This window comes from Pygoscelis adeliae, unplaced genomic scaffold, assembly GCF_000699105.1.
Source record: "Pygoscelis adeliae isolate BGI_AS28 unplaced genomic scaffold, ASM69910v1 Scaffold480, whole genome shotgun sequence".
In the NCBI taxonomy this organism is placed as follows: domain Eukaryota; kingdom Metazoa; phylum Chordata; class Aves; order Sphenisciformes; family Spheniscidae; genus Pygoscelis; species Pygoscelis adeliae.
The window spans coordinates 26,480-40,671 of NW_008823926.1; the positions used below are offsets into that span (position 1 = coordinate 26,480).

General features: G+C 43.5%; 1 pseudogene; it reads right to left on the minus strand.

The window, feature by feature from the left end:
- Window positions 1–4,293: 4,293 nt before the first annotated feature.
- The window catches only part of LOC103914158, a 26,628-nt pseudogene continuing 16,729 nt past the window's right edge, over window positions 4,294–14,192 (minus strand).

Below are 14,192 nucleotides of genomic sequence, written 5' to 3' on the forward strand. Positions count from 1 at the left end.
TTGGAATGGTCATGAGCTACGTGTCTGCGGGTCCTCTGGGTTCGGGGAGGCCCAAAGTGCTGCTGGAGGGGCTGGTTTGTGTGAGGTCTCCTGAGGCGGGGGGGTTGGCGGGGTTGCGGGTGGCAGTGCCAGGGAAGAGCCACAGGCTTGGGAAGGAGGGTGTGAGGAGTTGAAGGGAGATAATTTCAGCTTATTCAGCATAGGCTGACTTAGAGAGTTGGAGAGCTACCATGCGAGGAGTCTTTGTGGCCCTCCTCCCTTTTGGAGGCTGAAGGGTGGAAGGCGCTGTAGGCGCTGAAGGCGCTCTCCACTGGAGGGGATAACAATCCTATCCTAACTCATTCAGATGCTGTAGGACCTTCCTTCCTATCTGGCTGGAATATAGAAAGAAGTGCACTTGCATTACTTTGCTGCACTCTTAATCCCCTTGAGGAGTTGCTTGCTGTTTGGGGTCTCATGGTTTGGCTCCTGTAAAACTTAAGACCTCATTGCCTGTGAGGTTCTGTGAGCTCAAGTACAAACAAACAAACAAAAAAAGCAAGTCTGGGGGGAATTAGTGACTCCCAGATATATTGAGGAGCAATAGAGTAGTGAGTTTAATTTCTAGTCTGAGAGAAAATGAACAATTTCTAAGGAAACAAGAAGGCAGGTGAATGCTAGCCAGTATGGCTTTGTTGTGAATGAATTGAGCCAATCTGATTTCCTTTTCTGGCAGCATAACAGGGCTTGCAGATAAGGGAGAAGCAGTATATGTCATGTATCTTGATTTTTAGTAGAGCTTCTGACACTGGCTTGCAGGATATTCTAATAATAAACTGGGAAACTAGATGATACCGCTCTAAGGGAGTTGCAAAACTGGTTGAGGAAAAATGTACTTGATGTCAGTGCTTGTACAGGGAATTACCCTGGGTCCATTACTCATCCATGATGAAATAAAGAATGTAATTACTGCATTTGAAGATGAGATAAAGTTTGAAGGCAGAATAAACACAGTCATAGAACTAGGATTCAAAATGGGAGCTCTATGGAAAAAAATAGGATGTGGTTTGGTAGCAGGTGCATTGCTGTAAACTTCAATGTAATCAACTTCAGAATTGCAAAACTGGGAGGAATTGGGCAGCTGGCTCTGCTGGAGGAAAGGATGGAAGGGCTGCCATGGGTCATAAGCTGAATATAAGTCCATAATGTCTTGCCGTTGCAGAAGAGGCAAACGCTGCGCAGGTCCATATAGGTAAGAAAATGCTAGTGACACATACACCGGAATCCTGCTCTGCTGAGCTGTGCTAGAAGAGTATGTCCTGTCTTGGGCTCCGCACAAGAGAAATACAGATATTTGGAGAAAAAGATGGCAGTAATGATCAGAGTCTTTGAACACATGACTTTTGCTGAGCCTGTTGAGAGGCCAGAAAATTGAGGAAAGATGTGGTAAGCCTTCAAATAGATAAAAAAGCTGTTGCTATGAGGAAGGGAACAATTTGTTCTCTTATGTCCACTGGGGGTAGGGCGAGAAGTCATAAGCTAAGATAACAGCAAGGCAGATCTAGGTTACAGTGAAAAAAATTCTCAGTGATTCCTTTGAAGTAGTGTTGGACTGACTTGGCAGGATGTAGGGCTCTTCTTACCAGTTCTTAAGGATGGATCAGACAAATACTTGTCAGAATGGCGAAAGCGGAATGTAAGATCTTGCATTCAGGAAGGAGGCTGGGGGCGATGGTCTCCTAAACCAGTGCTACTATGGTTCTGTAACTGTGAGATGTGTAATCATTGCAGCTTTTATTGGCTTAACGATAAAACTATATCAGCTGCACAGATTAAAGATACACAACTAGGCCTGGTAAAATTGTGTAACAGGAATGAAATTACGCTTAAGTATGGTTTTATGTTTACAAAATTATTTTCACCAGATGAGGTGAAAGTATCTAAATGAGGAACTATGCAGAGCTTTTAAGCATTAAAAGCTAAGGCCCTGTCTCCAGCGAAGCTTTCCGGAGAACTTTCCACCTTTGTTCCTGCCGTATTGCTGATAACAGTTATGCTGTGCTAATCCAGAAAGGATGCCAATGTCTTTGAGATTAAGGCATCAGAAGCAAGGCTGAACTGATCTTAGTGAAGTAGTTTAGATGCAGTCAGACCTTAAGATATATATTAAAAAAAATTTGAGCTGGGGCATCCTTTGAGGTGGTTGTTTTTATTTTTTAAACAGCAAATGTATGCAGATGGGTAGCAGCTAGTCAAAAAGATGTCTTTTGGAAGCAGGCTGTTACATGTGCAAAGAGGTAATTGTGGATGAAAATACCTGCCTTGAGAGGCATTCTAGATGTGCGTTGTTCACCCCAGTATTTGAAAATGTAGCAATTTCCAGCATGTCAGAAAAATCAGTTTTCATCAGTAATGTTCTTGAATTATCAAGAGCATTGCCTTAAGATCAGATAAAGTCACTGATGATCTAAATAACTGCAAATCTGGGATTTTTTAGGCAGGGAAAGTCCACGTATCCAAATGTCCTGCTTTTTTGCTACTTAATGCTGTGCCCCTCTTACCAATTCCTGTTTTGACTTTGCAGGAATGAGAAAGAAGGAAGACTGCTTTGCAGCCTGACCAGACTTTTACGGTGCAGTCTTTTTGCGTCCTGGCTTTCTAGGTAATGATGAGCTCGATACTGACTGCTTTTCCCCCCTGCCAGAGAAGATCTGTGGTGAAGCAGGTAGGAGCCTGCGTGCTCAGGCCGGCAGGCCCCTGGGCTCAGGCTCTAAATGACCACCTTCAGAGCAAAGTGTGACGTGCGTGACATCTGGCAGCATCTGCGCTCTCTTAGCCTGCTTTTCAAAGGTGGTATGCCTAAATGCATTTGTTCCAGTTGTCCAAGCAAGGCTTGGTGAACAACAGCAGGGTGATACGGCGTTTGGGTGATGGCAGTGTTTTACTCTAGCTCCTACAGAAAATGATCACTAGAAAAGAAACAGCAGCAGTGTTTGTCACCGTTTCTTAGATGATGACAGCAAAATTGTACATTGGCATTGTTAACGTTGGCTAGTTCAAGGCATTCCCTGGGGGTCAGCCCTCCTAGTTCCAGAGCAACCCGCAGCCAACAAAGCCTCGTGTCCTGCAGACTGTACCCCACTGTGCTGCCACAGGAGGTGTTTCTGCCTCCCAGCTTGTTTGAATTTGCTCTTTCTGTGCTACCCTACCCTCCTGTTGCAGCACCCTGCTATGTCTAGCATCTTAGGTTTGAGCAGCAACCCCAAACGCTATGTTCTGCTATCTTGCTGCGAACAAATTCAAGTCTTTCCCCATACAATAAGCTTTATTAAGACTATGAATGAAGGCTATTGATGAGAGGAATTATTTGCAAGAGACGGCCCAGATTGCACCTTATATCCTTGACTTGAAAAATCCCAAATCTGTGTTACTACAGATCCTTTTCAAGTAGTGTTGGATGTCTTCTGTCATTCCAGATATAATTGAGAAGTAGTATTTGCAGGTTTTTTGGGTCTGACACACAGATAATTCTTCTATCTGCAGATCATTGCGCACTTTTTCTGTCTTCTAGTCTTTTTCCCAGGTAGGCCACTTCTTGATATCTCAGACCTGTTGGTTTAATCAGTACTGCAGCATTTTTTCAATGGGCAGCTCTTGGCAAGATACACAGTGCTCTGGAAGAAAAGAGGAGATTGAAGCTGTGTTGCAGTAGCGTATTATTTACCTTTCAAAACCTTGCTAAGAAAAGGTAGAAATGCTATAATGTCTAAGCACATGCCCATAAGACCTCTTGCTATGTAAAGAAATCACTTTGATAGGCAATGAAGTTCAACCCCTTGTTTTTACCCCAGGGGAAGGAGGAGAGGGAGTAGGAATTGGGTGGTTCTTGCTTTGTGTAGTTTTGGTCCCTGTCTTCCCTGCTAGACTGCTGGAGTGTACAGAAGTGTCCTGGAGTACCCTGCCAGGATGAGGCGGGCTGTTTCCTAAGAGAGGTCCTTGCTGTGCAATTTTGGTGCCCTTGAGAAAAGATTTAGCCCTTAACGTGCATCTCTTGGAAGCAGAAGGATGCTGCTCTTTTCCCCTTCCTGTTTTACCATTCGTGAAAATGCATCTGTACTAACCATTAGCCATTTCGGAACTTACCTCTGTGCATAAAGAGACTTGTGGAATACTTCTGTTCCCTTTCACAGGGAACTGCATGAGTCAGCTGGTGTTGAGAACACACCTATGTTTTCCTCATCTCCATCCCACACCCTTTTCTACTCTAATACATTCGTGGCAGGTGGGCTCAAACGTGAGCTCCAGCTTTGGTGCCTATTCGTGAGCCGCTGACACACAGGAAGAGGGTTTAGGCACTTGGATAGCCTCCCAAAAAGTGAGCCCTTTGCTTGCTGAGACACAATGCCTGGTGTGCAGTTTATTTAGAGCTGATTCAGCCGTCCCATCTCTCTCTCTCCTCTGCATCATCCAGTTCGTGTATGCTCTTCCTTTACTTGGCCAGGCTCTGGTTAGCCTCCTGTTCCTGTACCAGAAGGGGTTTGATTTAACAAGAGAAATCTTTGCACTGGAAAAAACTGACCTGGAACATTTCTGATACATGTGCATATCTGCATCAAGGTGAGAAGTATAGTCATGACCCTAAAGAATGGTAGTTAGTAGGTATTTTTTAAATTGTGTGTTCATATCTGTGCACATGTTAGAGACTGTATTTGAGGGCAGGAAGTGGCTGCAGAAAAGGGAGAGGAGAGTAATCCTTTGTAGAGAATAATGCACGTTTTTGGATGACTGTCTCAATAGGTGCATGCAGGTCTACAGTGGGCCACATGCCTGGGGGTGCCATCGGTAGAAACTGAACATGTGCTTCCTGCAGTATGTGTTTTGGAGAGGCAAAATGCCCCTGGTGCACGAGGTACAAATGCGTGATGAAACAGTGAGCTGGAATAGGGAATACATACAGCCTCCTCAGTTTGCCTCTTGTAAGTTTACAGTTTGTTCTGCATCTTTTCCAGCTGCTTCTGCATGCGCTAGTTGGTTTTGCGGCCATCTTTTGTGGAAGACCAGCTCCTTTAGGGGCTTCTCGTTCTTGTGCAGCATTTTCAGTCTCCGTGTGGTGTTTCTGTTTGGAGTCTAATTCTGTTTCCAGTTCCTTCCTCTGAAAAGGAGCAGAAGGATAAATGATTATGGAAGGGATTTGAAGTGTTGATGTGGAATTATGAGGATCAGAAAAAGAAATAGGAAGATGGTATCTACCCCAGGAATTTGAAGCTACTCGTGCTCTAGAGTTGTGTTGCAGTTGAAAAATAAGCTGCAAGTTGTGCCGCTGATGACAGTACACCTTGCAAATTCTCCTTTGTGGGTATAGATCAGCTGCAGATACCAGTGGCTTGTTACTGCTGTACTCAAGCACCATAAAGATTCTGATGGATGAGTTCTGCGCGGGGTGCAAAGTGCTGAAGTTCTCTTGCGCTCCAGTGGGCTGAGAGTGTCCTACATGCACCTTTTCTGCCTAGTCTGGATTTCCTTAAATTAGTGCATTCCCTTTGGGACATGTTGGCTGTTAAATGAAAACATTCCTTTTCAGGTATTTGTGCTGAATGTGGAAGCTCAGGTGCAGGAAAGAGTTTCATAGCTGCTCTGTTGGAATGATCTTTCTAAGATATTTCTACATGTTTTTCTTACCCTGGAGTTTCATGATGGTGCTTTTTTTTCTCCTTTCAGGGCTATCTGCTCAGCCTATTCCATCTTGACTTACAGGCCTTTTATTGCAATTTAATAGTTCCTCTTAATCTTTTCCAGGTGCACGCAATGATCCTGCTCCTGACACAGATCTCTTGCCACACAGGAAGCCTGTGAGGAGAAGGTATGAAACAGATGGACAGCACAGCTATTTATGCAGAGCATTGAAAGCTAGGATATGTAGACCTGACATCTGTATGTTACCTTCTGAGAAATTTTGCCAGATCTTTTTCTGTGTATCATAGGCTGCCTTTCTAAAGACTGGATCCACAGTTCACTGAAATCAATGGAAGTAATCCCAGCTGACTTGGGCGACTCTAGATCGGACCATAAACCAGGTGGTGTATGCTCACTCAGTACTACTGGAGTAGTCAAAGGTATTAACCCCACCTATTATTAAGTCAATAGCTTTAGTTCTAATGACACTTCAGGCTTTGTCTTCTACCTTTCAATGGAAAGAAGGTGGCTGAGTGTGCTGTAGATGGAAGGTGAAGATGTTGTCTGAGCATGCAGTAGCTGAAAGCACAAAGGTGGCAGAAGGCTCAGCCTCCCTCTGGGAGGAAATGCTGTGCATTAAATCCACAGCTAGCTGTGATATTTCTGAAGTGCCAGTTGTCAGCACAGTGCCAAAGGAGCAATCTGCTCAGTGCTGGCAACTTTTCTCCCCTCTGTGCCAATTACGAATGCCATTGACTAGCTAGAGAGGGAAGCCGGCCTACTCTTTGTTGGAGGCCTGATAGGTGTGATGAGTGGAGTTGTGTAATAAGTGAGAGAAGGGATAAATCGAGAGGAAATGGAGGAATTCCTCAGGGTGCCATCTGTGATGTAGATTACCAGGGAGGCAGAGAGGAAGTGGATTTCTTCTTTTGTGGGTTAATTTTGCCAGGCTGCAATCAGTGAGCTAACGTGCATTCTGCTTTTCAGGATCATAAAAAGCAATGCAAGTGCTGACATGTATTACTAACAGTGTGCTTTCAAATCAGCACTGGAGAGAAATAATGGAATACATACCTTCAGGTTTCCAGCTACCAGTGTAAAGGGCAGAATGGTGAGAAGGTGACTTACATCAGCCACAGCTTTCTTTGCTCTCTCATCAGCTGCTCAGTACTTGCTGATGATTTCCTCATGCTCATTAGTAGTGCATTGAAGGTCAGGCACCAGCTTTCATTTAATAGTAAGCAGACTGATTCTAGAGGGCAGGAAGAAGTCTTAGAGACCCAGAATGTCTCATCTGCTCAGCTCTTCCATTTGGCTCTCAAAGAGATGATTTGTGCGTCACAGTTTTCTGTAGAGTTTGTTTTTTCCCTATAAAATTGTGCACTGTTAAGCCAAGTGGGATTCATCCCCACTGGATCTGCATTACAGAACGTTAGGACCTGTGTATTTACTTGCACGCTAAATGAGAGCTAAAACGATGATACACCTCTGAGGCAGAAATAGACCCTGTTGTTTATGAAGGCCTTGAGTCTGTTTTCCTGAATTTCTGTGTGTATGGATTTGAGTTTATATACCAATATTATCTATTTCAAAGTTACACTGTGGTAGCAGCAGCTGGCTTTAGACCCAACTGAAACTGTATTTGATTGCATTCTTAACAAACATAGTCTCTGCTCCACAGTTTACAATATGTTTGTGTCTTTTTATCTCATGGAAAATATGAGCCCCACAGCTCATTTAGTGCTTACTGTTTACTGATACCAATCATTGAAGGACTGTTGTTGCTGCTGTAAAAATAATTTTAAAAGCCCTACTCTAAGGAAGGAGAACTACAAAGGCTTTAATAGAAAAACTGCATTCTAGCAACACAAGCTGCTCTTCAGCAAAACAAGAAGTGAATGTGCCATTGTGTTCCAGAATGCTGCACAAGTTCTGTGCTACATAGGTTTCATGTAACAAATACGTTTAAAAACTCAGATTTGCTATGGAGATAGCAGTTCACCCCTGAAAATGTATCCTTTTATCATCAGTCAATTGGAAGTGAATGTATTGGTTGCGTTTTTTAACCTATTTGAATAAAAGCCACATTCATGACTCAGTTTTTGTAACTGATGTCCCATAATTACAGCTGAGAAATACTTCTTGTATTATCAGTCCTTTCCAGAAGTTATACTCTTCTCCTTGGAAATATTAGCATGCATGGTCTTTATGGAAGAGAACTGCAGACCGTAATGGTGAATGTTAAAGTAGCTTCTTAAGTCTATGCACAAAATGAAATGGCAGGTATGTGATTTCATACTGCAATCTGTAACGCGAGGATGCTTAAAATTTCACTAAAATGGATCTCGCTGTGGATTACAGTCTGTGGAAGAAATCCCAGCACCATGGAAACAACTAGTAAAACTATAGTTTCAGTGGAGGCAGAATTTTACACTGTCCCTTTTAAGGTGGGTTTTTCAGAAATGCTCAGCGCTGTCTTTACTCTTACACTGAATTTGCTAAAAGTCCTTTCATAGGACTAGGCCCTGCAAGGAGCAAAGCTGGGCCAAGATGTTGTTTGTTTGGTTTTTTTAAATCCTGCTATAATATCTCTAAAACTGAGTTCCACACAGTTCGCAGACCTATCTTATAGACCACTGTTATATTTAGCCATCATTGGCCTAATCCTGCACGTCTTACCCAGAGTTAAGATTTAATGTTAAACCACATGCACATAAACTCTCTGACAAGATAGCTGTTGCATAAATAGTTCTACTTCTCTGTACATGGACATCGAGTTCATTAAGTCATCTCCACGACCTCTGCCAGCTCCAGGAGTTTGTGAGAGTGCTCGCTGCCCTCCAGGCCGGTCTGCACTTCCAGCTCTGTCTGTAGTGGGCTGAGGCGGCTGGTACTGCTCCTGCAGCTCCTCCTCATGCTGGCGAGCATCCTCATCCGTTTGGATCCGAGGGTCCTGAAAGCAGATGAAAGATTAATGTAAATAATGAAGGGAGAGGAAGCTGAAAGATGTAGGAGGTCTCTCTGCAAAGCTGCTCTTTAAGGTAATGCCAGATTATTTTTTTTTTAAAAAAAGCAAAACCCAAACCCTGCAAAAAACCACCAGCGCTGGATCCCAGTGTCATGTATGCCTGTCTTAAAGTCAGTGGGGCTACAGTGATATAAGAGAACTACTTCTGACTGAGACTGATGTGACTGAGGACAAGTTAGGTTAGAGTGTGTGTGTGCATATATATACACACATGTGTATATAGAGAAAGAATCTTTCTTGTTACTCTTTAAGTTACTAAAATTGGATTTTTGGCAGCAGTTGTATCACTTTATTCCAACAAAGAGACTAGCCTTTTACTAATTTACTTAGTTTTATTTTAGAAATGAAGAGCCAAAGGAAGCTCCTTAGTTTTACATCTTTCTTAGCCAAGAAATGGACTAGAAACTATCCTATTCAAACAGCAATTACAACTTCTCTTAAAAGCAGAACTTTTTTGTTTTAATTACATATGAATAGTTCTCTGGGTTTCTAGTGTGACAAAAGCTGATAGTAATGCTTGTCTCTTATAAGGTTTGTTGGAACTACTGCAGATTGAAATTGGTATGAGTGGGAGAACCAGGGCTTTTGGATATAAATTCTCAGTTTGTTCAAGATGTCTGTTCAAACAAGAGTCCATAATCTACTGCTTTGTTGCCTAAGCTATAAAATAGAACTGGTATCCTTTTCCATCCAGGGACCTGCTTCCACCCTCTCCACTTTACCTTGACGTGCTGTTGCATTTTATTCAGTGTCCTGACAAGCTCACCGTTGTTCCTGTTGGCGTGATCCAGTTGCATTTCTATTCCGGTCAGGTCAGTGTCCATCTTCTTGAGCCTGAGAGCTTCAGCACTCCCCTTCGCTTCAGTCTCCAGACTCGCCTGCAGAGACTCAATTGCACGCTGGTGATTATTTTTGCAGAGTCGAGTGAAGCATATGGTACAGCATTCTGTTATGTTGAGTCTGATCCAGCCTTTGTATCAAATTATTGCCCACCAAGTAATAAAAGTATAGTAACTTTTCAAACCTGTTTAAAACTGAGATACCAGTATTTTGCACCAAGCCATTCATGAATACCTTCTTTTAAAACATCGGGTTGGGAGAGGCTTTCAAGAGGTCATCTTAAAAATCTACTGCCTAAAATCTGGATCACCTCCTGCTAAACCAGTCCCTCTAGACAATGTGTGACCAGACTGCACTTAACTTCCAATAATGGAGACTCTACAACCTCCGGACAATCTGGTCGAAGGAGTAATTCCCCTTAGTGATTATAAAACTTTCCTAGTGTCTAACTTAAAACCTCCATGCCGCAGCCTTTGCCTGTGACTTAATGTCATATCATCGCTATACCTGGTTGTTTCAAGTTCTTCCTTCTCATGTTCTCCTGTCAATGTCGGCTTTAACCTGAGCCAGTCTGAGCTGAATGCAGATCAGTTTACTTTTTTCAGCCTGCAAGGAAGGGTGCGACAGATGGACGAATAAATGCCCTTTGCGAGGTTAAACACACAAAATCCATCTGAGGAATGTGGGCAGCAGCCACCAGGCTGGCATGCAGCTCTCGCATCTGTAGCATTGGTACCTCCAGGGAAGACTGCTTCCTCCAGTGCCACCCGGAGTTCATCCTTCTCAGTCTCCAGTCTCTATCTTTTGCAGCTCATGAATGCTCTTCCCTCCCTCCCCCAGCTGATTGATTAGATCCTTAATTTCCTCTAGGAAAGAAAATGGGTATTTCGTATGATAGGTTTATTTCAGGACTATGAACTTTACCAAGTGCACCAGGCAGATTCTTTCAATGGAAATGGCATGAAATTATTCCAGTCACTTTATATCAGCTGCCCTTTTCTTTTGTTGCTAAATATTATCCTGGGTTTCTGAATGAGCCCTGCTCGCTGCATGTCTTCATGGAGGTGGAAGAATGAAGCCTATTAAGAGAAATTTTTTCCAGTTTTTATCCAGCCTTCCCTTCTCCCCGTTTCGGATGGTTGCTCCTACAAAATGAAAACAGGACGCCACATCATCTCTGTACAGCAGAATGGGGCGCTCTGCCAGCCAATGTAGGCCAGAGCAAAGGGTTGGGGGGGATAGCCTGGAAAACACTGGGTCTGCACCAGAGAGTCCAACGCTGTTTTCTGTTGGCCACAAGGGCAGCAGATTGTAGCATCTTCTAAATATTTACAGTGTCATCTTCCAGCCTCCTGTAAGAGATCAATTTTTGCAATTTACCAAAGTGTTTTTAAAAAAAAAAAAAGCCAAAGCAGCTGGTCTCCCTGTACAGCCAGTGGGGGAGAAGTGATGCCAAGAGAGAGACTCTGAGCAGGAGTTTAACTGACTTGCTCTGAACTGATTCCTGGAGATGCCTAATCCTCCCCACTGAGGTTAAAGGGAACGTCATCTTCCCAGGGTGAAGCTGGCCATTGTTAATAGTCCCCTAAGTGAATTGCTCAGAATTGGAGAGAATGCTGGTAGCTAGAACTGGGACTGCAGCCTGTCTCTTATTTAAGCCTAATGCTGTAACCAGTCCATTATTCCCTTATGTGGAGCTCTAGTGATGATACGTGGCCCAGCCTGGAGTGATGACCTCCTAGTGTAACAGTGAGCACAACCAAGCTGCTATGGTGATCGTGTTTTGAGGGTTCAGAAAGGACCTCGGTCCTGAATGTTATCCCCGGGGTCGGTGTCCTGGAAGCAGTACACTGGCGCTAGTTACAGTCTTGGGTGATCTGATAGGGGTGGGGTGTGTGTGAGTGCAGACTCTGTCCCAAGAGCAGAATCTAACCTGCGACTTTTAAGTGAATCTGAATCAAATGTGTGTTCCCGGAGAGTGAAAGCACTGCTAGAAATAAGAAAAGTGGAATTGGTGCTGGAAGACGCCACAAGAGATCATTCAGTAGGAATCAAGGGGCTTACGATTTGCAGAGTTTTTTAACATCAAACCAGTACTTACCCTGAAGGGCCCTTGCTCTCCTTTTTCATAGATTCCAGGTGCTCCAAGGACTCTTCATAGGCAGTCTTAAGCTCAAAATTTTCAGTTGTGTACATTCCTTCTGGGAAAGATCCACTTCCACCTGCAGCTCTTTGCATTTTTTGTTGCCATTCTGCCAGCATCTTATCAAAGGCTCTCTGCTTCTTGCGCAGGGCAGCACAAGCAGCATTGGCCTGGAAAGATGAAGCCAAGCATTCACCGGACACAAGTTTTCTTTACACTTCACTTCTCTGCGTGTCCTGCCAGCTAGTCACAGTTAAATTGGCAGCCACTCTAATGACTGGCAGAGTTTCTCTTGGTCACTTTGAATGAATGATTAAAATGTTTACAAGGCTTTCTTTCCTCACCATTAGGAATTTAACAAGATCACCCAGTTCCCATCAGTGTGATAGTCTTCCTTGCTCCTGCGGTTATAATGATGCTGCTGTGGAGCAAATGTTTTCCACTTCAGATATTCCTTGTGCAGATGTGCTGTTAGTAATTGCCTGGGTTGATTAGTGTGACTCTTTCTATTTCAAAGACGATTCGGTTACAAACAAGATGTTATTCAAGACTATTTTAGACTGCGTTTAACTGCTTGTCATGAAGGGAAAGAATAAAGGTACATTTTTCTTTACTGGGAGCTTTTAATCACAAATGTTTTACATATCCTTATGATCTGCACATGCGTTCAGATACCATGGTGACAAGCACACCACAGGAACCATAGAATAAAGAACTGCTTCATTAAAGAAAGTGATAGTGAAACAGATTTTTTTCAGCCCAGTAACGTAATGCTGTATGTGGGATTTTCAGCTCTTGAGACCTGTTCTAAAGCTGACTGCAGTCATTGGCAGATACCCAAGGACTTCAGTGGATTTGGAGCAGCCTTTGTGCCTATTTTAAGTAACATTTTTATTCAAATGTCCCACAGTTGCACTACTATTCATGCTCTTACACTAACACTAGCAAGAGTAGAAATACTAATTTAATGAAGGAGCGTTTGTTGCTAGTGTTTAAACTACATGTTGTTTAGATCTGCTTTGAGTATGGTAGTTAATAACCAGCGGCCAACCCACTGGTACTGCAACACTGAAAAGTTCAAAGCAGGATATCATTATCCTTAAAAAGAAGATGAATACCTTGCCTTGCAGTAAAGGAGGGCTTTTGCTTTAGCTGCACTCTTGTTTCTGGAAGTCAGCTAATGAGCTTACCAGAAGCACGCTGTGTGCTCCTAGGAATTAGCTGCGGCTCTCATGTGGGTTTTCTCTTGATGTGATAAATCTTAGCCTTGCTTCTCATGGCCATACTGATTACTTGACATTTAACAGAGAGATCTTAACGTAGTAAGAAATAAGGGACCAGTGCAAAGCTGACCTGAGTTAACAGAAAGACTCCCAGGGGTTCTGGTACCAGATCTTCTTAGATCTTACTGGTCAGGCTTGTGCTGGATGCTGCTTGAATGGCTGCATTTCTTGCCTTCTCAAGGTCAACAGTGAGGTCCTCCACTTCTTTCTGAAATCTGCTTAGTTTTCTCTGTGTTGGCAACCCAGGCTTGGACTGATTCAGCTGTCTCCTCTGCTTCTTGGAGCCTCACAGCCAACTTTGCCCTGAGGGATGGCAGAAATATCCTGGTGTTCATGGAGTGAGGAGCAGTAGGAGTCAGCAGCCCTCGTCTCGAGCACCATCACTATTTTCACCAGTGAAAAGGTGAAATCCTGGCAGCAGTCTCAGAAAAAGGACTGTAAAACCAGTGGCTGGTTCTTCCCCTCCACTGGTGGATATGGCATATTGGGCCGCAGCTCAGCTCTTTATTGCTGGATTGTGACCTGGTGATAGACGCTTCCACCTTCCATTCAGGTATCTCAAGGACTGGGGTAGTGTCTAAGAGCAAAGTAGCTTCCCTCCCTTGTGAATATCCCTGGGACTCAGTACAGTCATGCGGAGATGTAGCAGCTTATTCCATTTGTCTCAACTTGTTCAGGCACACGGTGAAACCCTCCAGATGCCTTAACTGTTGTTGCTATTACGTGAAAGCACGTTTATGTTAGCTCTGTTAGAGAGACTGCTACAAAGATTGGCTCGACTTCTAGCCTGTAATGCCAGCTCTCAAAGACCAGATTCTAAGGGGTTTAATCTGATTTGATGCTTGCTTTATTCTTAGGAAATGCTCGTGGCTTTTGTAGGGCTGCTGGAAGAGTAAAGTCCTTGTTGAAATAAAAAGGCTATCCAAATTCAAGCCTTTATCAGAAGGGATCAGTGTTGGTTTTCTGTTGTCGGTGTACAAGTGTTAGGTCTCAATAGTCCTTGTTTATTATTGCAAGTATTATTTTCTTTCTCTTGGCCGGAGCCCTTTGCTTTCTCTCTGTCTTACCAAATTGAGTCCTAACAGATCACATCTATAAGCTGTGACTCAGCAGCCAAACTAAATAATGAGACTGCCATAAGTCCCATCCCAGACTCCCTGAAAGCTGAGTGCTCACTTGGTTCCTTCCAGCTCTTTGGTTCTTTCAATACCATCGGTCTTGTATTTAGTCCTCCAGATTATGACTT